This window comes from Salmo salar, chromosome 16, assembly GCF_965601325.2.
Source record: "Salmo salar chromosome 16, fSalSal1, whole genome shotgun sequence".
Taxonomy (NCBI): domain Eukaryota; kingdom Metazoa; phylum Chordata; class Actinopteri; order Salmoniformes; family Salmonidae; genus Salmo; species Salmo salar.
Window position 1 is genome coordinate 27317776 of NC_138306.1, and position 23618 is coordinate 27341393.

The window sequence follows — 23618 nt, forward strand, 5'->3', positions numbered from 1 at the left end:
TTGGTTTTGCTAGGGTGATGGGGATGGCAGATGGGCGTCAGCATCTGCCTCTGGTGACAAAGTTTTCATGTTAGAATCCAGCAATAGGAAGTTGTTTTTGAGATTTATGTTTTAACCTTATCACGCGTGACTTCCAAATATCTTCCACACACCCCAGCGTGTTTTTTTATGCACGTGATGTCAGAATGCACTCACTGTTCTAAAATGTGATTGTTACACAACAGGATAGTTAACTCACGCTGCCCTCGAACCAAGGCATGCTGCCTGCTAATTATCTATAGGCTATGTTTACATTTTATTTAAGTTTTATTTTCTAACAACAGTTTGAATTGAAAGGTGTTCCACCTCCTCATTAATTCACATAGAAGTAGCCCATTTCACTGTTGGGAACAATTTACCTTTGAGGCATTACTGAGCCGGACAAACTTCTCTCTTCGACGAGAGCCCAAGCACTTCCCCAGTGTTTCCCCAGATAAAGTATGCAGACATTTGCACATCTCCATTCAGAACAGAACTTGCACAAACCTTTCCCCCGTGGCACATTTTCCAGCTGGCACACACATTGTTGTTTTCCTTACTAATAATAACTGTTGACATATGTGCGTTCCTATCAAATTAAGTGCTTTATTACGTTATTGTTATCATTTGTGTATATCGTACTGTTGTTTCTACTGTAGCACACCGAATGCATGTATGGAGCATAAGGTATTTACTGTTTTATTCACGTTTTCAAGTTCTGGTGACAAATCATACATTGTAATGGACACATATGGTGCGTGTAAAATACTTTTTTGAAGGTTGGGCTGATTATGATGACCTAATGCTAAGCTAATTGCCAGATATGTGTGGAGCATTGATTAATGATATGAAGCGATCGGGTGAGCAGACATTCTGAAAATAAGACCGCAGTGATTGGATGAGAGGAGAGAGAGGCCAAAATCAATGGAATACTGAACCAAAGCCATGACACACAAACACAAACACATGTTTGTTGACATCATACAATGCATTCTGGTTGTCACGTAAACGTCTGTCAGACCAAAGATGTTATAACAAAACGAGGTGAAGGAATGGTTCACTTGTCTTTCGAGGAAGCTTCCGGAGGTGAATGATGAAGTGAATGATGGTAGACGACACAACATGCATACTGCAAACAGACCCAACTCTTCTTGTAACCTCTTTTCTTTGGTTGACGCAGGGAAAAAATGATGGCGGCATGCACAAACTACCCATTGTCGGATTACTTTAGATTTTTAGAAAGTGTATTACTCAATTTATTATTATTTAGATTATGAAGTGTGATGAATTGTAAATAGTAATTGTTATTAGATCATTCATATTATGGTTTAGGTCAGCCGAGTTAGCTAAATATGACTGGTTGTGTTAGGTCACTCTTTCCCCAGTTAGCGCTAAGACTAATGTATGCTACATTTTCCAATTTGGATGAGACTTGTGTTATGCTGTTGCTACTTCTGTGAATGTATGAACATTGCATCCAAAAATAAACTGCTCACATTGAGGACATAACTTTGTAAAGACTGTGTTTGTGCAAAAATGTTTCAGTGTGGCCAGCTCAAACGCTGACCGTTGTGTCAATTGTAACTGGAGGTTCTAAATAAGTTTGAGCGTATGCTACAAGGACCACTGTAGAACCATCACATCCGTGTGTTCGTATGTGTCAAAGGGTTAAGCCTAACCCAAACCTTAACTTAATCCTAACTTTAAAAATGTGGAGTTAATGCCTAAACTTAAACTGAAACACTTTGCAACAGCTTCAAATTGTGACTTTTGAGAAACATGGATGAACGTCTAATTCTGATGTGAGACTGTGAGAGCTGGTTGGGAGGAGAGGCCCAGACAGTTGTAGTTATTTTCTCTCTCTCTGTGTGTGTGTGTGTGTGTGTGTGTGTGTGTGGTGTGTGTGGTGTGTGTGTGTGTGTGTGTGTGTGTGTGTGTTGTGTGTGTGTGTGTGTGTGTGTGTGTGTGTGTGTGTGTGTGTGCGTGCGTGTGCGTGTGCGTGCGTGCGTGTGCGAGAGAGAGAGAGAGAGAGCAGACGTACACTCCTCAGGTCAGTAGCTGTCCATTGGGGTGTGTGACCTGCAATCTGTTGGCCATGCCTCTGTAACCTGGATAATTAGAGACCTGCCCCCTGTTAGGAGCTATAAAGAAAAGACCATATGACAGAGCACCTTCATAAGCATCAGACCGCAATACAGATGGATGTGTGTGACAACAACTTCTTGTTCTAACTTACTCTCTTGTTTATCTGACAATAACGGCCAGTAGCTGTATTGACCAAAGGTAATGTAGCCTCATGATTCTTACTAGTCCACGTGTTTCTTTCACTGTATTGCCAGTAGCTATATTGACCAAAGTGAATGGTTCTAACTAGCTACCTTGTCTACAGGACACTAGGCACATATCGAAGCACACTCCTTAGTACACTGACTTCTCTGTGTGAGGGTCCATCAATCATCGGGCTAAGACAGGGCTGAGGACTATGGGTAATGGAGCATGGCTAATGTTATTAGCACCGGGACACAAACACTCTGTGGGGACTCAAAGACAAGGCTCTCGTTTGGGGGGGAACAGTATCCCAGAGGACCAACTTCCTGCCGCATGAGCAGACCGGCTCTCCCTAGGCGGGGGAAGTGTTAGGCAGCAGCATGCAAGCTCTCCTAACACACACACACACACACACATGCACACACACACTCACAAAGTAGCTTTCCCAAGAGGGAGCGGTCTGCAGGGGTCTCTAGTCCATAAACAAATCGATATGGAGGGGCACAACTGCACCGCTATTCACCAACTCACCCACGCCCCCTCAAACCCAGCAGAGAGACAAAATAGCCTGATAGACTATGTTCTCTCTCTCCCTCCATTTTTTTCTCACTCTTCCTCCCTCCCTCTCCCTCCCAACCACTCTCTCCCTCTCTTTCTATGTTCCTCTCCCTCCATCCCACCCTCCTTTCTCTCTCTAGGTCTGCTGTGCTGGGGTCTATGGGGAGAAGCAGTGGACAAAGCTGTGATGCTGAGGGACCCTTAGGGGTCAAAGCAGCTTTCTAGACTCTCTGCATACATGCATGCCACAGGGACAATGAGGCCTTTATTAGGAAGGCCAGCATCTGACACACACACACAAACACAAACACACACACTGGCTTAATGGGAGCTAGGGAACACTGGAGCAATGGGGCTGCAGTCTGGGAGAGCTGTCACTGACACCGGGGCTGTGAGTGTGTGCGTGTGTCTGTACGAGCGTGTGTCTGTACATGTGTGCGTCTGTAGACGCTCAGGTGTGTGTGTATATGTGCTGTATGTTGTTGGGATGTTGTCAGCATACCGTATGGTGATGCAGAAGTATAGGAAACAGAACACCAGTTTAACACTGTACTTCGCCCAGTCATCTCGTCATGCATACAAAACAGACTGGCTGCACAGTATACAATAAAGATGTGATTACATTTGCAATCAAAAATGACTTTGTCTGAAATGTCTCCGTACGCTTGGCTAACTTCACAATACACAGACACAGATATGCTTACTGAACGCTCTGGTTCCAATGCTGGTGAGGTTCTTGTTAGGTTGGTTGACTGTGTGTGTGTGTGTGTGTGTGTGTGTGTGTGTGTGTGTGTGTGTGTGTGTGTGTGTGTGTGTGTGTGTGTGTGTGTGTGTGTGTGTGTGTGTGTGTGTGTGTGTGTGTGGCTGTGGGTGTGTGTGTGCATGCGTGCGGCCAAGCCATGCATGGAGCATCTTTGCATTCTGTTCAAGAGGAGCTGCACACTTACATAATGGCATTCTAAAGACTATACGCACACACACACACAATCACAGTAGGGGTGACACCATTGAGACATTCCACATTTGTTGAGTGAAAAACAGAGATGTGGATTTTCAGAAGAGGGGGGAGGGAAAGAGGAAGGAAGAGGAGGGGAAAGAGTGTAGGAGGAATGACGAGAGCCCACTAGCCTCCAGCCTATAACATGTGTATACCATGAATGTCCTGGCATGGATAAGGCGGCGGCTCTGGTCTCAGTGCTGAGTAGGAGCTCAGGCAGTAGGCTGTAGGCCAACAATGCATGTTTCTCGGTTCCCATCTATTTATTTAGAGGTTCAGAATCAGATATGATACTGCCTAATGGTGTAGCATTTCGTTTACCAGGAACTTGTGATAACATTTAGAACACAAAAACCCTACACATATTACTGGCATACCTTTAGGCTGGAAGTTGAGGATGAGTTATCATGTGTAGGCTATGTGTTATTTTCAACCTTGGGCCTACATAAAGATGTGAGATCTTAATTTGATCACTCTGTTGTTCCAGGAAATGTCAAGGTCTATTTGTGTTTTAAAAAGGTTTCTAAAGTTTGTAATTTACATTTTAAAAAATCCGATTTTATTTTCCCTAACTACAACTGTATCAACCCCTAAAAAAGTGTCTATCCATTACAATCCACGCCATAATTTACATTTCCTGTTGTTGCAGGAATATTTTCCTGCTGTAAGAAACTGGTTAGATTAATAACCTACACCTGTAGCAATTCTTGTTTTCTTTATCCCTGCTTACTAAAACAAACATGAGTTTATTTTTATCTTCTTAATCATACATTATCTTATTATACATGATCTTATTAATCCTAAAATCATACAATCTGATTTTATTAATGATACATTCCAAATATGTGTCAGTATGTGCTTACATTTTGTTTTCACTAGGTTGGTGATCCCCCCCCCCCCCCCCCCCCCCCTCTCTCTCTCTCTCTCTCTCTCTCTCTCTCTCTCTCTCTCTCTCTCTCTCTGTGTTATTCTGGTAAAAGGGGTGAATGGCCAAGTTTTCTTTTTATGCAATAAAAATATGTCCTTGCCAGATCGATTGTTGTTGCTAGGAGACTGAAGCATCCTCTGGCAAGGGCTGCCCGCGCTCTGGTACTAGATGTCTTTTTTTCCTCCCTCTCTCTCGCGCTCTCTCTCGCTCTTTCTCTCTCTCAGTATGACTCTGAGGGATCAGGAGTAAGACAAACTCGTCTCAAGTGCTCAAATAACTGCAAGATTTGCGCGCCTCACATTCTAAATAAAGTAAGTAATTTGTATTTTTAATCTCTGGACATTGGATTTAAAATGTGTCCATTTGCAAGAACGCATAGGCCTACGTAGGATAATGTTTGACAGGTAGTCCACATGCGCGCGCTAAGGCAAGTTCAATGAAATGTTGACGGAATGACGTGAGTAAAATAAAAATGTATGTTGTGGTGTGCATTGTATTTACAGACACTCAATCATATCTGCATCCTTCATCATCATCAGATATGATGTGTGAGTGATAGCCTAATATTTGATTCATGACAATTCTCTTTCTTGACTCGAGCAAAAACAACTTGGCAGAGGAACTAAGGTTAAGTCAGACTGCCATATCAGAGAAAAATGAAAGAAATTGTATATTTCCTTGCGTAGCTGTAGCAGTGTTTTCCTCAGCGTGGAGAAGTTATTTTGGCTGTTATATAATTCGTTAGGCTACAGACACCAAATGGACAGAGGATCCCAGGAAACCAAACTAAGAAACGATGTGTGAAGGGGTAATAACTGCTTTCTAACCTCGGTGACACATTTGATGGATACAGTTACTGATGAGGTCATACGAGTATTTTGTTTCGGGGGAAGGAACACCAACAAACTGGACCAGAACGCATCGATATACGCACCCGTCAATCTGCTGTGTGCACCGCTACTCTGCACTCCTCGTCAGCAGGTGAGCGCGCGCGCGCGTTTGAGTTCCTACCTGTCTCCTCCCAGGCAGCTTTGGGATTTGGTAGGAGGTTGTATTTAGTCAGTGGTGTCGATTAGCACAAACTCATTTATGTGTTGTTATAGTTAGTTGGAGGTAGGCTAGATGGATATTGTTTTAGTGAAGTGAACTGGACAGTGTCCTGGTATTAGGGTACTGTTGCCACTGCGTTTCTCTGCTGCCTCTCAGGACTCTCTGACTGACAGACTAGGGGCTCTATTTTTATTAAAAACCTAATGCAATGGTAAATCTGAGCATAGGCGGTAGGGCTATAGGTTCAGGGGTGTGTCAGAAATACACTACATGACCAAAAGAATGTGAACACCTGCTCATGGGAAAGCTTTCCACTAGATGTTGGAACGTTGCTGCGGGGACTTGCTTCCATTCAGCCACAAGAGCATTAGTGAGGTTGGCACTGATGTTGGGTGATTAGGCCTGGTTCACAGTCGGCGTTCTAATTCATCCCAAAGGTGTACGATGGGGTTGAGGTCAGGGCTCTGTGCAGGCCAGTCAAATTCTTCCACAAACCATTTATGTATGGACCTCGCTTTGTGCATGGGGGCACTGTCTTGCTGAAACAGGAAAGGGCCCAAACTGTTGCCACAAAGTTGGAAGCACAGAAGCGTCTACAATGTATGTTATAGCATTAAGATTTCCCTTCACTAGAACTAATGGGCCTTGCCCAAACCAGGAAAAACAGCCCCAGACCATTATTCCTCCTCCACCAAACTTTACAGTTGACACTGCGCATTCGGCAGGTAATGTTCTCCTGACAGCTGACAAACCCAGATTGGTCCATCGGACTTCCAGATGGTGAAGCGTGATTCGTCACTCCAGAAAACGCGTTTCAACTGCTCCAGAGTCCAATGGTGGAGAGCTTTACGCCACCCCAGCCAACGCTTAGCATTGCACATGGTGATTTTAGGCTTTTGTGCAGCTGCTAGGCCATGGAAACCCATTTCATGAAGCTCCTGATGAACAGTTCTTGTGCTGACATTGCTTCCAGAGACAGTTTGGAACTCGGTAGTGAGTGTTGAAACCAAGGACAGACGATTTTTACATGCTACACTCTCCTGTTCTGTGAGCTTGTGTAGCCTACTACTTCGCGGCTGAGCCGTTGTTGCTCCTAGGTATTTCAATTTCACAATAACAGCATTGGGGCAGCTTGACAGAGGCAGCTCTAGCAGGGCAGAAATATGACAAACTGACTTGTTGGAAAGGTGGCATCCTATGACGGTGCCACATTGAAAGTCACTGAGCTCTTCAGTAAGCCCATTCTACTGCCAATATTTGTCTATGGAGATTGTATGGCTGTGTGCTCGATTTTATACACCTGTCAGCAACGAGTGTGGCTGAAATAGCCTAATCCACTAATTTGAAGGGGTGACCACATACCTTTGAATACATAGTGTATGTTTTCTATTTTCACTATCACAATTCGCACTTGCTGGCATTGGTGCAAAAGGGCTGGTTTTTGATTAATAAACAAGTTGTGGGTGTGTCAAAGCTTGGTCCCTCACTGGCCAATCAGAACGTACTCCATGGCTAAATATGTGGTTGCTTCAAGTTGTGTAATTTTGGTCTTTTAATTAATGCCTTGGATTCAACTCCAATTCCAATGTTAGTCAGTTATAGTTTGTTAAATGGCTTATAGAAACGAAATAATAAAATGTAGACCTATCTTTGCTAAATACCTTAACTTTAACCCATTTTCAGTACACATTGTTCTAAGTAATTGCATGGCTCCAATAGCATGCACACTCATATAGGGGCTAGGCATTATGGCTGAGCATGGACATGCCAAACATTGTCAATATCAAGACTACATTCAATATTGATAAGGCCTAAAAAGAGAACAAATAATTCTAATCAAATTCTAAACAAAACAAAACAACAGCTTTTTTAAATAGGCTATGTCACACTTACAAGCACCATCATTTCTCCCCGTGGGCATTTAATATGAAAACAACGCAGAATATGGAGGGTTTTATGCAAATCCAAACTTTTCTCAGTAGCTGGACAAAGATCAAATAAGAGAAAGGGAGAATGTCCACTCACCGTTAAACTGCTCCCAAATAGGCATATGTTTTATAAACATAATCGGAACCATATTACAGATCTTCGGAAGCTGCTTTGCAATCGCGTCACGGACGTTGTCACCATAATACCAGGAAGGTGAATCATTCAAACAAGCAATCAGTAATTATTTTAAAATAACAACAACAAAACATAAATGTTAAATGTAATGATATCATAAAAGCTCAAGGATAAAAAAAGACACGCATTGCTCTTGTACCAGCCTTTGTTCCAGTAGAAAATATGAACATATGAAACAGAAAACAAGCAATTGTTACAGTTTACATGTAACTTCTAAATACGAGTTTCACTGGTGTTCACCGAGGTTCTCGTCTCTCGTTTCATAATGTGCATGGACACGTAGCCTACATCATGGAGGGGGGTTTACGCAGTAAAAAACGGGACCTGCATGGCTAAAATAACGTTGGCCTGCCTACAATGCATAAATAAAAAGGGAACGTCAGCTCACTGTTTTACTCTCAAACGTTATATTTTAATGAAGCTTTGGCGATTAAGATTTATTTCCAACCGGTCTCAGGAGCCAAAGCCTGTATCGACAGTCTTGACTACTTCGTGATTGCATTGGGCAGGACAAAAAAAATGCCTTAATTGAGTGGAGGGGTGGCTATGCTTGGTTATTAACCAAATAAAGCAAAATGGGAAAAACATATATATTTTTTCAAAGTATAAAGGCACCAAAAGCACATTAGGCTATGGCAGGTAGCGAAGTGGTTTGCGCATTGGGCCACTAACCGAAAGATTGCTGGATCGAATCCCCGAGCTGACAAGATAAAAATCGTACTGCTCCTAAGCAAAGCAGTTAACCCACTGTTTCCCTGGCGCTGTGGGTGACGATTTAAGGCAGCCCCCGCACCTCTCTGATTGAGCGGGGTTGGGTTAAATGCGGAAGACACATTTCAGTTGAAGGCATTCAGTTGTACAACTGTCTAGGTATCTAAAACCATTCAAAAATATATATATCCCTATCTGCGCTGCCTCAAATTAGCACTTTAGATTATGTTTTGGAAATGCCAGTGCACCAGTTTTTACATGACGAAATTGCAAACTAACGTGCGTTGACTCTAGCGCCGTCTTTACGCCAGCCGAAAATAGAGCTCTAGGTGTGTCAGTGTGTGTGTGTGTGTTTCTCACTCCTGACTTGTCTATGTGTGTCACAGGGTGTCTCTCCTAAAAGGGCTCTTTCACATCACATATCTTTACCTGGCTCTCCTGAGGGCTGTTCTTTTCTCGTGTGTGTGTGTGTGTGTGTGTGTGTGTCTATGTGTGTGTGCGTGCGTGTGTGAGTATGTTTGCATAATGGATAGGTGAGTCTGTTCCGTACAGTATGTGTGTGTATGTGATGATACATAATTGATTCCCCCACTGTCTGTAGAAAATTTGTATCTGTATGTTTGGTGTTGTTGGTTGGTTATACATCTCTGCCTCCATAAACCAGTTACTATTATATATATATATACGACCTGGCCAAGATAAAGCGTAGCAATTCGACACATACAACACAGTTACACATGGAATAAAAAAAACATACAGTCAATAATACAATAGAACAAAAGAAAACAAGAAGTCTGTATACAGTGAGTGCAAATGAGGTGAGTTAAGGCAATAAATAGGCCATGGTGGCGAAGTAATTACAATATAGCAATTAAACACTGGAATGGTAGATGTGCAGAAGATGAATGTGCAAGTAGAGATACTGGGGTGCAAAGGAGCTAGATAAATAAATAAATACAGTATGGGGATGAGGTAGTTGGATGGGTTATTTACAGATGGGCTATCTACAGGTGCAGTGATCTGTGAGCTGCTCTGACAGCTGGTGCTTAAAGTTAGTGAGGGAGACATGAGTCTCCAGCTTCAGAGATTTTTGCAGTTCATTCCAGTCATTGGCAGCAGAGAACTGGAAGGAAAGGCGGCCAAAGGGGGAATTGGCTTTGGGGGTGATCAGTGAGATATACCTGCTGGAGCATGGGTGCTGCTATGGTGACCAGTGAGCTGAGATAAGGCGGGGCTTTACCTAGCATCTATCACAACTAGTAGGCTAGTTGAAATCTATCACTATTCTGAATCAAGTAGCTCAAATAGCTCTCATTATTATTGTCAATAGTCAAGTTTAGGGATGATCAGTAATTCAATCTGGAAACTTCACAATAGGTTTTGTAGAGAAAGAGAGGGAGCGTGAATGTGTTCATGTAATGACACAATATTGCGGTGCATGTGTGTGTGAATGGATATGGCCTTGTATAGGCCAGGCATTTGTGTAGATGTGTACAGATGATGCATGCGTGTGCGTGTGTGCATGTATGGCCTTCCAGATGATATTTTCCATTCAGAGCTGTACTCTGTGGGCTGAATGCAGTACAGAGCCTCCATCACATCATTAGCAGTTCAACAGCATTCTCTCTAATCAGCACAGGGAAATAAGCCCCTATCAACTGAATGTTTCTGTGTCAAATCAAAAAACAATTCAAGTTTATTGGTCGCATACACAGTTAAGCAGACTTTATAGCAGGTGCAGCGAAATGCTTGTGTCACTAGCTCCTAACAGTGCAGTAAAACATGTAAAACTAAATAATAATCAAATAATAGTACACAAATAATAATCAAAACTAGAAGCAAGAAATCACAAGTGTCAGGACGAATCCAACCCGAATAACAATGTACCAGTAATCCAAACACAATCAATGCCTATATACACCAAAAGATATACTAAGAATGATATGTATCGGGGCGGCAGGTAGCCTAGTGGTTAGAGCGTTGGACAAATAACCGAAAGGTTACAAGATCAAATCCCTGAGCCGACAATGTAAAAAAATATCTGTTGCTCTGCCTCTGAACAAAGCAGTTAACCCACTGTTCCTAGGCCATCATTGAAAACAAGAATGTATTCTTAACTGACTTGCCTAGTTAAATAAAGGAAAAAATAAATATGTACAGCAGTATATACACTGACTTTACAAACATTAGGAACACCTGCTCTTTCCGTGACATAGACTGACCAGGTGAAAGGTAATGATACATTAATGTCACTTGTTAAATCCACTTTAATTAATGTAGATGAAGGGGAGGTGACAGGCTAAAGATGGATTTTTAAGCTTTGAGACAATTGAGACATGGATTGTGTGTGTGCCATTCAGAGGGTGAAAGACAAAATATTTAAGTGCCTTTGAATGGGGTATGGTAGGCGCACTGGTTTGAATGTGTCAAGAACTGCAACGCTGCTGGATTTTTCACACTCAACAGTTTCCCTTATGTATCAAGAATGGTCCCCCACCCAAAGTACATCCACCCACCTTGACACAACTGTGGGAAGCATTGGAGTCCCCATGGCCCAGCATCACTGTGGAACGCTTTCGACACCTTGTAGAGTCCATTCCCTGACTAATTGAAGCTATTCTGAGGGCAAAAGGGGGTGCAACTCAATGTTAGGAAGGTGTTCCTAATGTTTTGTACACTCAGTGTATAATACAATGAGCTATGTCAAGAATCCAGTATAAAAAAAACAAGTATATGTGTATAACAAAACTAAATGCATTGAACAGTTCTAGATATATTAGAGTGAGCTATGTGAAGAATACACGATATGGATGAGAATCCGGCACATTACCAGTATATAAATAAGAATCCAGTATATAAAGATGCGTAGTGTATGAACAGTGGAACCAAAACGCAATGTACAGTAGTAGATGCATGTACATAAGAATGTGAAAAATACAGTATATGAATACACAGCGTGATAAACAGTATAAAGGAAACAGTCCAGTGTTTTATGTCTCTACATACAGCGAGGTCCAACATTTTCGACACCCTCGATAAAGATGAGCAACAATGACTGCGCAAAACAAATAAATAAAACACTGAAAAGGGGCAAATCACATTTCACTGTGTCTGTGTGTACGTGCATGTGTCTGTCTGTGTCTGTGTGTGTGCATGTGTCTGTCTGTGTCTGTGTGTGTGCATGCGTGGGCGTATGTGTGTATATTAGTCCGGGTGCCGTTCGTCTGTCTGTCCGTCAGTCCTCACAGTCTGTCAGTCTTTTCATACAGTAGCCAGACATGATAGGACAGAGGGCTTGGGCATTGACATGAACAGCATGTTAAAGGAGACAAATCCCTGAACTGCTTCTGCGTGTCACCTGATGGTGCATTTATTGCTTTTTCTGGGAATAGGAAAACTGTAATGTCATGAATTCATATGGCGCCCATGCAGTTCAGGTGTAGTGGTGTTACACTCAACTGATGTATGAGTATGTTGTTTGTAGAATGAGTCTCGAAAGTCATTCAAAGTCAGCATTTTATTGACTCACAGCTTGCTCTGGGTGTGATCGTGATAACTCTGACTCTAATCGCTAATGATGTCAATGGTTCATGTACAGTAAAATACAGCTCATATCATCCTGCAGTTTTAGGTGCAGTATTGTGTTATGCTTATGTAGTGTAGTGTGTGTTTGTATCTAGACAGTGGGAAGGCTTTATTGATCAGACGTTCTATGTTGTTCGATGCACTTAATGTGTCTCTGTAAATCTTACACCGTTCTGCTCTGTCAAAGAAACAGAGAGACTACAAACCACTGCTGCATGTAGTGCACCACTTAACACACATACTATCTCTCTCTCTCTCTCTCTCTCTCTCTCTCTCTCTCTCTCTCTCTCTCTCTCTCTCTCTCTCTCTCTCTCTCTCTCTCTCTCCTCTCTCTCTCTCTGTGTGTGTTTGCTAAGGCAGTGAAAGGGTAGTGTAATGTATAGGTCTGGGGTTCTTTTCCGCTTATGCATTCTAATTTTGACGCCAAACCCACCGCTGGTGTGTGTGGCCAAATCAATCATTAAAATGTATTTGTAAAGCCCTTTTTACATCAGCCGATGTCAAAGTGTAGTACAAAACCCAGCCTAAAACCCCAAACAGCAAGCAATGCAGATGTAGAAGTACGGTGGCTAGGAAAAACTCCATAGGAAGGCAGGAACCTAGGAAGAAACCTAGAGAGTAACCAGGCTCTGAGGGGTGGCCTGTCCTCTTCTGGCTGTGCCAGATGGAGATTATAACAGAACATGGCCAAGATGTTCAAACATTCATAGATGACCAGCAGGGTCAAATAATAGTAATCACAGTGGTTGTAGAGGGTGCAACTGGTCAACACCTCAGGAGTAAATGTCAGTTGGCTTTTCATAGCCGATCATTCAGAGTTAGAGACAGCAGGTGCGGTAGAGAGAGAGTGAGAGAGAGAGTCGAAAACAGCACGTCTGGTGAACAGGTCAGGGTTCCATAGCCGCAGGCAGAACAGTTGAAACTGGAGCAGCAGCACGACCAAAGAGCTCTATTTTCATGTCATCCGAGAAATGTAAATGCTTGGAGTTTTCTAAATGCCATTGGCACTTGGATTGGAGCTGGTGCTTTAGTCAGATGACATGAAAATATATTTATTTGGCCACGCACACCAGTGGCGGGTTTGGTGTCGAAATGAGAATGCATAAGCAGAAAAGAACCGCATAGGCCAACCTACTGTAAAATATGGTGGTGGAACTTTGATGTTATGGGGCTATTGTGTTTCCACTGGTCCTGGGGCCCTTATTAACCTGTTAAACTCTGGCCCCCTCTGGTGGCATTTTCTAAACAACGCATAATATTGTATACTACCCTCATAAAGTACATTTTGGTACATTTCCAACCTGTTACGCGGAGTGGAACAGGGGAACCCAAGAGCAGACTCAGACGAGGAGACTGGGATGAAGTAACCAAGGTATTTATTGAAACACAGGGGGAAGATCGAGTGCCGTCCGGTGGAAGCTTGGGTGGCTTGCAGGAAACCAGGTGGGAAGGCTGAGGCTGGAGCGGGAGGGGTTGGGACAGGGTAAGCAGGTCCAGAGGGGAATACAAGGGAGTAGGAGAGTGGGGAATCCAGGACAGAGTAGCAGGATGACGAACCGTGGAACTGGAGACAGGGACCAGAGTCAGAGTGGGCGGAATGAGCAGAGATTACGATCTGGCAGTGTGGAAGTGGCAGAGCTGAGTATTTGTAGAGGTCTTGATGGGGATCAGCTGGTGGGGATTTTCTCTGATTCCAGAACACCTGTCTCCACCCACACAATCACACACACAGAGAGAGAGGGGGAGAGGGAGAGAGTACTGGGGGAGTGGCGGCAGGTCAAGGAGACACAGGATGAGCAGTAGAGGGCATTGCAGGAGCAGATGTGACACCCCCAATTGTCCTGATGTTGGGGAATAAGGGATTAAAACGTCTAGTTTTGAGATAAAATACGTCACCAATTATTGTTCCAAAATTATTGAAAAAAAAATATTTACCTAATGGTGGCGCTCCAAACATGATCAAATTCCAATTGGAACACAGCCATTTTAGATTCTTATGACATTGCCAGTAGTAATATTTGAGTTTGATTTACAAAAAGACAAGGCCTGTAACTTTCAAATTATATTTGTACCTCCTAACTCAACGGGCCCTGTACAGGGCCCAAAACAACTGCTCAGAGTTAAGGTCAACGGCATCATGAACTTTACCAAAAACCTGGTTGCCTCTGCCAGGAGGCTGAAACTTGTCCGTAGGTGGATCTTACAGCAAGACAATAACGCCAAGCACAGATCAAAATCCACAAAGAAATGGTTAGTTGGTCACAAAATCAACATTTGGCAATGGCCATTTCAGTGTCCAGACTTGAAACCCATTGAAAACATGTGGTTTGAATTGAAGAGGGCAGTCCATAAGCTCAGACGAAGGACATAACGGATCCGGAAGGATTCTGTATGGGGGAATGGTTTAAGATCCCAATGTGTTCTCCAATTCATAAAACATTTTTTTAAAGTCTGAGTGCTGTTATCCTCGCAAGATGAGGTGTTGAAAACGTATCATTATGAACTACTGTTCCCTGAAGAAGGGAAATGAGGTAGAACATACTATGGGGAGTTACACTCTCACAACAATGGTTGACAGAAATAAAATCACACCTGACAAGGCCAATGAAGTCTGCACCTCACTGGAAGCCCCACCTTCAACAGGTGATAAGTGTGAGGCTCGGATTCATTCCTTCAATTTACAGTTTTTACCAAATGTTTACACACTAAAACTGGCCCATCAGGCACAATGGCCCAACCTGTAAGTAATTTAGTACAACCAGACACCAGATCTGCAATACTACTGGCATTTGGCTTCACACTCAGATTGCAATTCTATTACAAACATTTGACAAAACACAACACACAATTCTCTACCTGTGGCACAACTTTCACAACTAAAATCTCTTGTGTGCAAATGAAAAGCAACACTGTTCAACAAGCTAAACCCAATTGCCAATTGATCACTTTCTCTCTTCACATGTGCAAACACTAATTGCGTAAATGTTCACTTTGTAATCAGACCTTTGGATGAATAAAAAGGTCATAGGTGAGTACTTCTGTGTTTGGATAACAATGGGAGCAAATTGGCAGAAAGAGGTGGAGGTAAGGTAATCTCTGATGAAATTTGTGAGACTGTGGTGGACCATGTGGTCAAAATGAGAATAGGTATGACCTGCAGACATTGGACCTCTACTACTTTACAGTGCCTTGTGAAAGTATTAACGCCCCTTGGCATTCTTCCTACTTTGTTGCCTTACAACCTGGAATTAAAATAGATCTTTGGGGGTTTTGTATCATTTGATTTACACAACAACACTTAGAAGATGCAAAAAAATGTATTTTGTGAAACAAACAAGAAATAAGACATAAAAACGTGCATAACTATTCACCTCCCCATTGTCAATACTTTGTAGAGACACCTTTTGCAGCAATCACAGCTGCAAGTCTCTTTGGATGTGTCTCTATAAGCTTGGCACATCTGGCCACTGGGATTTTTGCCCATTCTTCAAGGCAAAACTGCTCCAGCTCCTTCAAGTTGGATGGGTTACTGCTGGTGTACAGCAATTTTTCAGTCATACCACAGATTCTCTATTGGATTGAGGTCTGGGCTTTGACTAGGCTATTCTAAGACATTTAAATGTTTCCCCTTAAACCACTCAAGTGTTGCTTTAGCAGTATGCTTAGGGTCATTGTCCTGCTGGAAGGTGAACCTCCGTCCCAGTCTCAAATCTCTGGAAGACTGAAATAGGTTTCCCTCAAGAATGTCCCTGTATTTAGCGCCATCCATCATTCCTTCAATTCTGACCAGTTTCCCAGTCCCTGCCAATGAAAAACATCCCCACAGTGAAGCATGGTAGTGGCAGCATCATGCTGTGGGGATGTTTTCATTTTATGCAAATAATTTTATAACATTTTTTACATGCGTTTTTCTGGATTTTTTTGTTGTTATTCTGTCTCTCACTGTTCAAATAAACCTACTATTAAAATTATAGACTGATCATTTGTTTGTAAGTGGGCAAACGTACAAAATCAGCAGGGGATCAAATACCTTTTCCCCCCACTGTATAGTGAGATCATGTGACAGATCATGTGACACTTAGATTGCACACAGGTGGACTTTATTTAATGAATTAAGTGACTTCTGAAGGTAGTTGGTTGCACCAGATCTTATTTAGGGGCTTCATAACAAAGGTGAATACATATGCACGCACCACTTTTCCGTTTAAAATATATATATATTCTTTGAAACAAGTTATTTTTTTCATTTCACTTCACCAATTTGGACTATTTTGTGTATGTCCATTACATGAAATCCAAATAAAAATCAATTTAAATTACAGGTTGTAATGCAACAAAATAGGAAAAAGCCAAGGGAGTGAATACTTTTGCAAGGCACTGTACAACTTGACAGTAGTACAACATTAAGCACAGTAATGACTGTAGATTCCAATACATACTGTAAGGGGAAACAAAGTAAATGTTTAATGTATTACTGTATGTATGAAATTGGGAGCTATACTACTTTGTAACATGCTTATCCTGTATACTGTATTACTGTAGTGTTTTCTGTACCGCATGCTATTTGGTTTTGTAGAACTGAAAGACTACCAACACGTCTATCTACAGACCAACAGGAGGCTGCCATTGTGCAAATGGTATTTGAAAATAATGCCATAGAACTGCGGGAAATCCAAAAACAGATTATTGAAAACCCTGCTATCTTCCATAATATCAGATTGAGTTTATCAACCATAGCCCGCATCCTTAAGAAACACAATTTCCGGATGAAGCAAATCTACAGAATCCCATTTTAAATGAATTCCCAAAGAGTGAAAAACAAACGGTATGAATACGTGCAAGCAAGTAATGTACTAGTATTACACTCTTAAAACATTAGAGACTCATGTATGTTGCAGGTGAACTTTACTACACAGCAATTACAGTACTCATGAAGTTGGATGCAAGTCCCTTCCCTCAGGAAGTCATATTCATAGATGAGGCTGATTTCAATTTAGCAAAGAAGAGGAGGAGAGAAAGGAAAATCATTGGTCAACACACCATCATTGAGGTACCTGGCCACGTGTGAAATGTCACCATATGGGCAGCTGTAAGCCACAATGGGGTCCTACACCGCCATTCCACCCTTGGATCATACAACACTGCCCATCTCCTTAATTTCCTCAACACCTTACATTACGTTTTCAGCCAGAGCAGAGAGTGCCAGGTGATCCTGAGCAGCAAATGTATGTTCTCATTTGGGACAACGTGAGTTTCCATCAGCTGCTCAGGTCCGCAACTGTTTCCATGACCATCCCAGTTTACAATTCTCTATCTCCCACCATATTCCTCATTCCTAAACCCCATTGAGGAGTTGTTTTCAGCATGGCGGTGGAAGGTGTATGATTGCAAACCCCATGAACGTATGGCCCGTCACCAGGCAATGGAGGAGGCCTGTGGTGACATTCCAGCAGAGTCCTGTCAACGGTGGATGCGTCATGCCAGAAGATATTCCCCCCTCTGTCTGGCCAAGGAGAATACCGCCTGTGATGTTGATGTGAGGGGCCAAATAGGTGTTGTACCTAGTTTCCCTCCATCAGTGAACGTGTCACTAATCAATATGAAGGACTTCTTGTCAGAAGTCAGCAGCTGATTTGCCAGTTAAATAATTGGTGAAATTTTGTTTGATTATACATTGTTTATGGTTAATATCAGGAATGGGTAGGTGATCTATATGTATATATATATATATATATATATATATATGTTTGGCGCGTTGGTAACACATTCACCCTTTGATTAGACGACCGGAGTTTGAATCGCGGACAGCATCATGATTCATGAAATCTTATTCTAACCAATAATGGGGCGTGCTCAGTATAAATACATTGTGATTTAGTTTCAGTATCAGACTAACTTTTCTTATGTTTTTTTCTGCAGAGCATAGAGGCTGGCAGTTTATCGCCAGTTCACCCTATGGGCTCAAGGGAGAATTGGACGATGTGTACGGCGTTTCCTCCCTGCGTGTGTCGTCTCTTCCATAAGGTAGCATACCCAGAAGCAAAGACATTTACATAGGGTTTGAGTTTGAATAAAACCAGTTAATTTGGTAAATCTAGCCTGCTGTAATTTTTTTCAAGACATTGACCTGCGCCTTATGTAAAAATAGTATTAGTTTACATATAACATTTATTTAACTAGGCAAGTCAGTTAAGAACAAATTCTACAGCCTACCTTGGCCAAACCCAGATTACACTGGGCCAACTGTGCGGCACCCTAAGGGACTCCCAATCACAGCTGGATATGATACAGCCTGGATTTGAACCAGGGACTGTAGTGATGCCTCTTGCACTGAGATGCAGTGTATTAGACCGCTGCGCCACTCGGTAGCCCAATAGTCTTAGTTAGCTTGTCCACTAATGTTATAACAACAGTTTCAAGCGTAACCAGATAAACTTGCTTTGAAGATAAAACTACTTTCAACGCACACTAATCCCATGTCCCTGACGATAGAGTAGTGACTTCAACTAGCTTTGGCTGCCGTCTATTGGAAAGGAATGGTAACTACATTGGGCAGCTAGTTGGCAGAATCAAAGTAGACTTTAGTATGCCATTTAGCAGACGCCTTTATCCAAAGCGAACTGGGTACATGGTAGTGGTAGGTCATAGAAACGGGATTACAAGTTTGATTTCATGGATGGTCAGTCGTTGCATCTATAGCTCTGTCTATGAATTTGAGAGTGGTTGCATTTCTCCAATTTTAGTCACATGCGCCGAATACAACAGGTGTAGACCTTACAGTGAAATGCTTACTTACAAGCCCCTAACCAACAGTGCAGTTTAAAAACAATATGGATAAGAATAAGAGATAAAAGTAACAAGTAATTAAAGAGCAGCAGTAAAAAATAACAATATATACAGGGGGGCTGCCGGTACAGAGTCAATGTGCGGGGGCACCGGTTAGTTGAGGTGGTATGCACATGTAGATAGAGCACATATAGGTAGCGTTTGGCATGCTGTACTAACTGTTCTTTCCTGTTGGTAGAAAACAATGAGGGCATCTATTTGGCTATAGTTATATTCAAGAATCACTGCATATACTTGAAATAAACAATAGCCTTAGAAACAACATGGATTTGCATGTACTTCCTCTGCCTCCTGCACAGTCTTCTCCACTATGAACATTTTTTCAGGGATGAAGAAGTCATCCTGAAACCAAACAAACGTTTTGTTAAGACAATTGAACCCAAATATATCAATTGCCATTAACAAGTTACCTGACTTGTATGCTTTGTCAACACACACGCAAACTTACACACACACACACACACACACACACACACACACACACACACACACACACACACACACACACACACACACACACACACACACACACACACACACACACACACACACAGCAAATTACAGGGACATTTATTTTTCAGAAAACATTAGCTATGTCAACATGAGTTTAGCAAAATGAGGTGGAGCTAACAAAACATTACAAAAACAAGTCTGTCAACAATGTATTACAGTAACTTGACTATCTGAGGTGGGAGCTAGCTACTGTAACTACCTAATAACAAGGGTACACAGAGAAAATATGTTGCAGTTTCAGTTGTTGCTTGCAAACGTTGTTTGCTGGGGGGTGTTACACAAAACACTTCAGACACAATTAGCTAGTTACCTTCAACTAGAGTTGCAAAAAAGTTGTCCAGCGTCTAACGCTAGCCTATTCACCAAAAGTCATGACCGGTTATCGTTACCTCAGGCTCCATTGCATTGACTCGCGTTGCCTCCTCCGTTCAGTCGCTTTTGCTTGACTCCAAAGTAATCTATGTTGATGATGGTCAGTCAGTAACCCCTATACCAAAACCCTCCAAATATCAAATGGCGGTGCAACCAGAGTGCTTCAACGTAGCTCGAGCTGGCACATCCTTTCTCTTCAGGACATGGAGCCACTTCTTCACAAGTTGTGGATCCTTGGGCAGCCGATGGTAGTTTACTGATGGATTTGTCTTGAGCCAATTCATACAGCCTGGTGCTATACATTTCATGTTTGAATTACTACTTGTTGTTGCCATCTTCATTGTCCGCACCTAACCTCACTCTCTTCGATTCACTCTCTGTGCGAAAACTCAACACCACAGACAATTTGCTGATTCCTGCCAGTGATGCACTGGCATCAGTCGTTACTATGGCAATTTAAATGGTGCTGACCATAGCTCAAATAAAAATATAGAGATGTTTTTATGTTAAATGCACATGTTTAGTATTAGTGGATCTCTTTGCTTAAATGTACTTCCTAAAGTGTTTCCATTCCCCTTTAAACAACACTCCAGACTCTGCCAGACCCCTAGTGGAGTGAGCACGTATACTGATAAGTAACCCTTTCTCCTCACTGCTGTATGCCAGGGAGATAGCCTCCACAATCCACTGGGAGAGACACTGCTTAGAGAGCGCCCTGACACGAGCTGGATTACAAAACAGACAAAAAGCATAACCGGATATCCATAGCAAAAAAGAAGAAAGGCATAACCGGATATCCCAGGTCCATTCAACGTACATACGTAATGTAAGCTTGCACCGGACACAGGGCATGTAACATCTGTTGCTCTTCAGAAGCAAGGAGTAGGTGAAAAGGGAAATAGCAAAAAAGCTAAGGAAAAAAAACAGCATAGACCAGCATAAATTTCAAGCTGGTCCATTCTGGTCTATGTTGGTCAGGGCCGGTTGGATGCTGGTCAAGCTGGTCTGACCAGCATGGTCTAGCTGGTTATGCTGGCAAACCAAGTTGGTCTTTGTTGTAAAACAAAATTGTGCCAACCGTTAATGGAAGTGTTGTACCAGTTGATGTGGTTTTATCGTTATGTTGATGAAGATTGAGCACCTTGTTTGTCCACTCCCAGTTATACAGTCTTTGTAAGAGGTTGTGACAATCAAGAGCTTCACTGTTAAGAGATAACTGTGCATTTTCCTGTGACTTAACGGCAGTTGGTCACCAAAAAGTTCATGTTTAATTTTCAATAACTTACTGTCAACTTGCTAGTTATTATAAAATTCACAGTAACTTACTGTGGCTGATCTTTGTCATGCTCACCTGATGGTGTGGCAGGAAGGTCAGTTTGCTGCCAACCTAGAGGTTGATGACAAGTGAGGCTGGGTCCCAAGTGTAGTCACCACAAATAATGCATAATAGTTGTCACCTAATGTTATAAGCTTTATTTTAATCAGAAAAGTTAATTGAAGGTACTGAGCTACTGGCAGCGAGTTGCAAGTATGCTACTGTGCATTTTACAACAACTTACTAACAGTTAGGTTGCCAGTTATGCTGCTGGCAGTCAGTTGCCAGTGAGTTAGTAGCAGTTACTGGCTATTAAGTTACTGTTCATTTTACAATAACGTACTGACAACTGGTGGCCAATTCAGTAACACAGAATTCACAACTTCCATTGAGTTACTGTGAAATGCACAGTAACATCTCAACAGTTCTGCTCTTTAACATCAAATTCACTTACGATTGTAAAACCTACCATATTAAAACAGTTGCTCAAACTTTGATAACATAACCATCTACCACTTAAACTGGTACAACACCTCCACTGGCGCTTGGCACAAATAAACATATATTAGACCATGCCCCCAAATATGCTACTGAACCCTAGCGGTACATTGCCCCCACCTACATTTCAAAGCGCAGTGATGATTGTACATTATATGCAAAATATTGGATAGAAAAATGTACCATTATAATACTCTATCCGTACATGTACGCTAAAAGGACCTGGTCAGTACCATGTGACTTCCTACTGTATGTGTACCTCTGAAGATACCTTATGTGTTTATTTGACCTTTTTGTTTCCAAGGGAACAACATTGTACCCTAACCGTACCCTAATTTTGAGCGTGTGGATATATGTTCTTGGTAATAATGACGTACCTGGTGGCACTGCGGAAACATTAATGCACTTCTGCCGAAAAACGTACAAGTTCAAATCCCCAAAGCATTTTGCTCACTTTATATCAAGTGTCCCTGAGAACTGCTATTTTTACGCTGGTGTTGTCAGATAATCAACAATTATTGACTTGATTTAGCAAAGTGACAAACTGTATTCTTGCCATTAAATTGTGGCCAATCTCTGTCATTGTCACGTCCTGACCAGTAAAGGGGTGTTTTGGGGTTTTTGGTTTATGTTCTATGTTAGTATATTTCTATGTTTGTTCTAGTGTGTCTATTTCTATGTTTAAGTTTCTTGGGTTGACCTTCAATTGGAGGCAGCTGTTCCTCGTTGCCTCTAATTGAAGGTCCTATTTAGTAGGGGTGTTTTTCCATGGGTTTTGTGGGTAGTTGTTTCCGTGTATTGTTAGTGAACCTTACAGGACTGTTTTTCGTCGTTTGTTTAGTATAAGTGTTTTTGTTTTGTTATCTTCAATAAAAGAAGATGAGCATACATATACCCGCTGCGTTTTGGTCCACTCACTACGACGATTATGACAGTTGTCGTGTCTTTGGGGTACCATTAAACTGAAGACATGTTTATCAATTAACTCCCTGTAATTATTATCACGCGATTAAACTGATTAATCGTTTATTTGTAATTAACTAGGAGATCGGGGCACCAAGGAGAATATTCAGATTACAAAGTTATAATTTTCCTAATATAACTTTCCTATTTTATAATATAGGCCGATTATCTTCTGGTTTAAATGGTGTATTTTACCTCGCGTTCAGTCTCATTCCAAACGTCGTAAATTGTTGTATCTGCACGAACCCAGTCTTTACTAAAATCATCCATACATCAATTGTCTTAAAATCATTTATTTACTACACTAAGTAATTAACAGAAAACATACAAACAGTAATTATCGTCACAAAGGATTGGTATAGTAATGTGCCCTAATGGCTAACAGGCATGGCTGGTCTGTTAGACAATGGGTCATAAACGGTCAGCTGAGAAGGTACACAGAGTTCATTAATATTAACAATTGACAATTGAAGGCTCGCTCATTCGGGAACAATTGCAATCAATATATATTTACGCTCATGTGTCGTCGTGATCCTTGTTGGAGCGTCGTTCTGTGGAGAGTTTTGTCTCTCTCGCCCTCTCTCTCGGTTAGAATGGATCTTTCAAAGCGACATTCATTAATGTTGTCATAGAATGGATGTTTCGTTGGTCTTCGCGTTCAATGATATAATTTACTTAGCTGCAGACTAATAATTAATATCAAAGACTTGTTCTTATTCTGTCGGTATCAATAGTAAAAGTTAACCTCTATGGGCTAGGCGGGACGAATTCGTCCCACCTACGTAACAGCCACTTGCAGCCTGTGGCGCGATTTTCAAAACCTTAAAAATCCTATTACTTCAATTTCTCAAACATATGACTATTTTACAGCT

The 23618-nt window shown here is 41.8% G+C and overlaps 1 long non-coding RNA gene across 1 annotated transcript in view; it reads left to right on the forward strand.

Annotated features, from left to right (window-relative positions):
- The first annotated feature begins 4958 nt into the window (after positions 1-4958).
- Positions 4959-23618, forward strand: part of LOC106573454 (uncharacterized) — a 39575-nt gene continuing 20915 nt past the window's right edge. The window contains exons 1-2 of the long non-coding RNA XR_001321349.3: positions 4959-5080; positions 18159-18263. This is a non-coding gene — a long non-coding RNA (uncharacterized LOC106573454). The remainder of the gene's footprint in view (positions 5081-18158; positions 18264-23618) is intronic.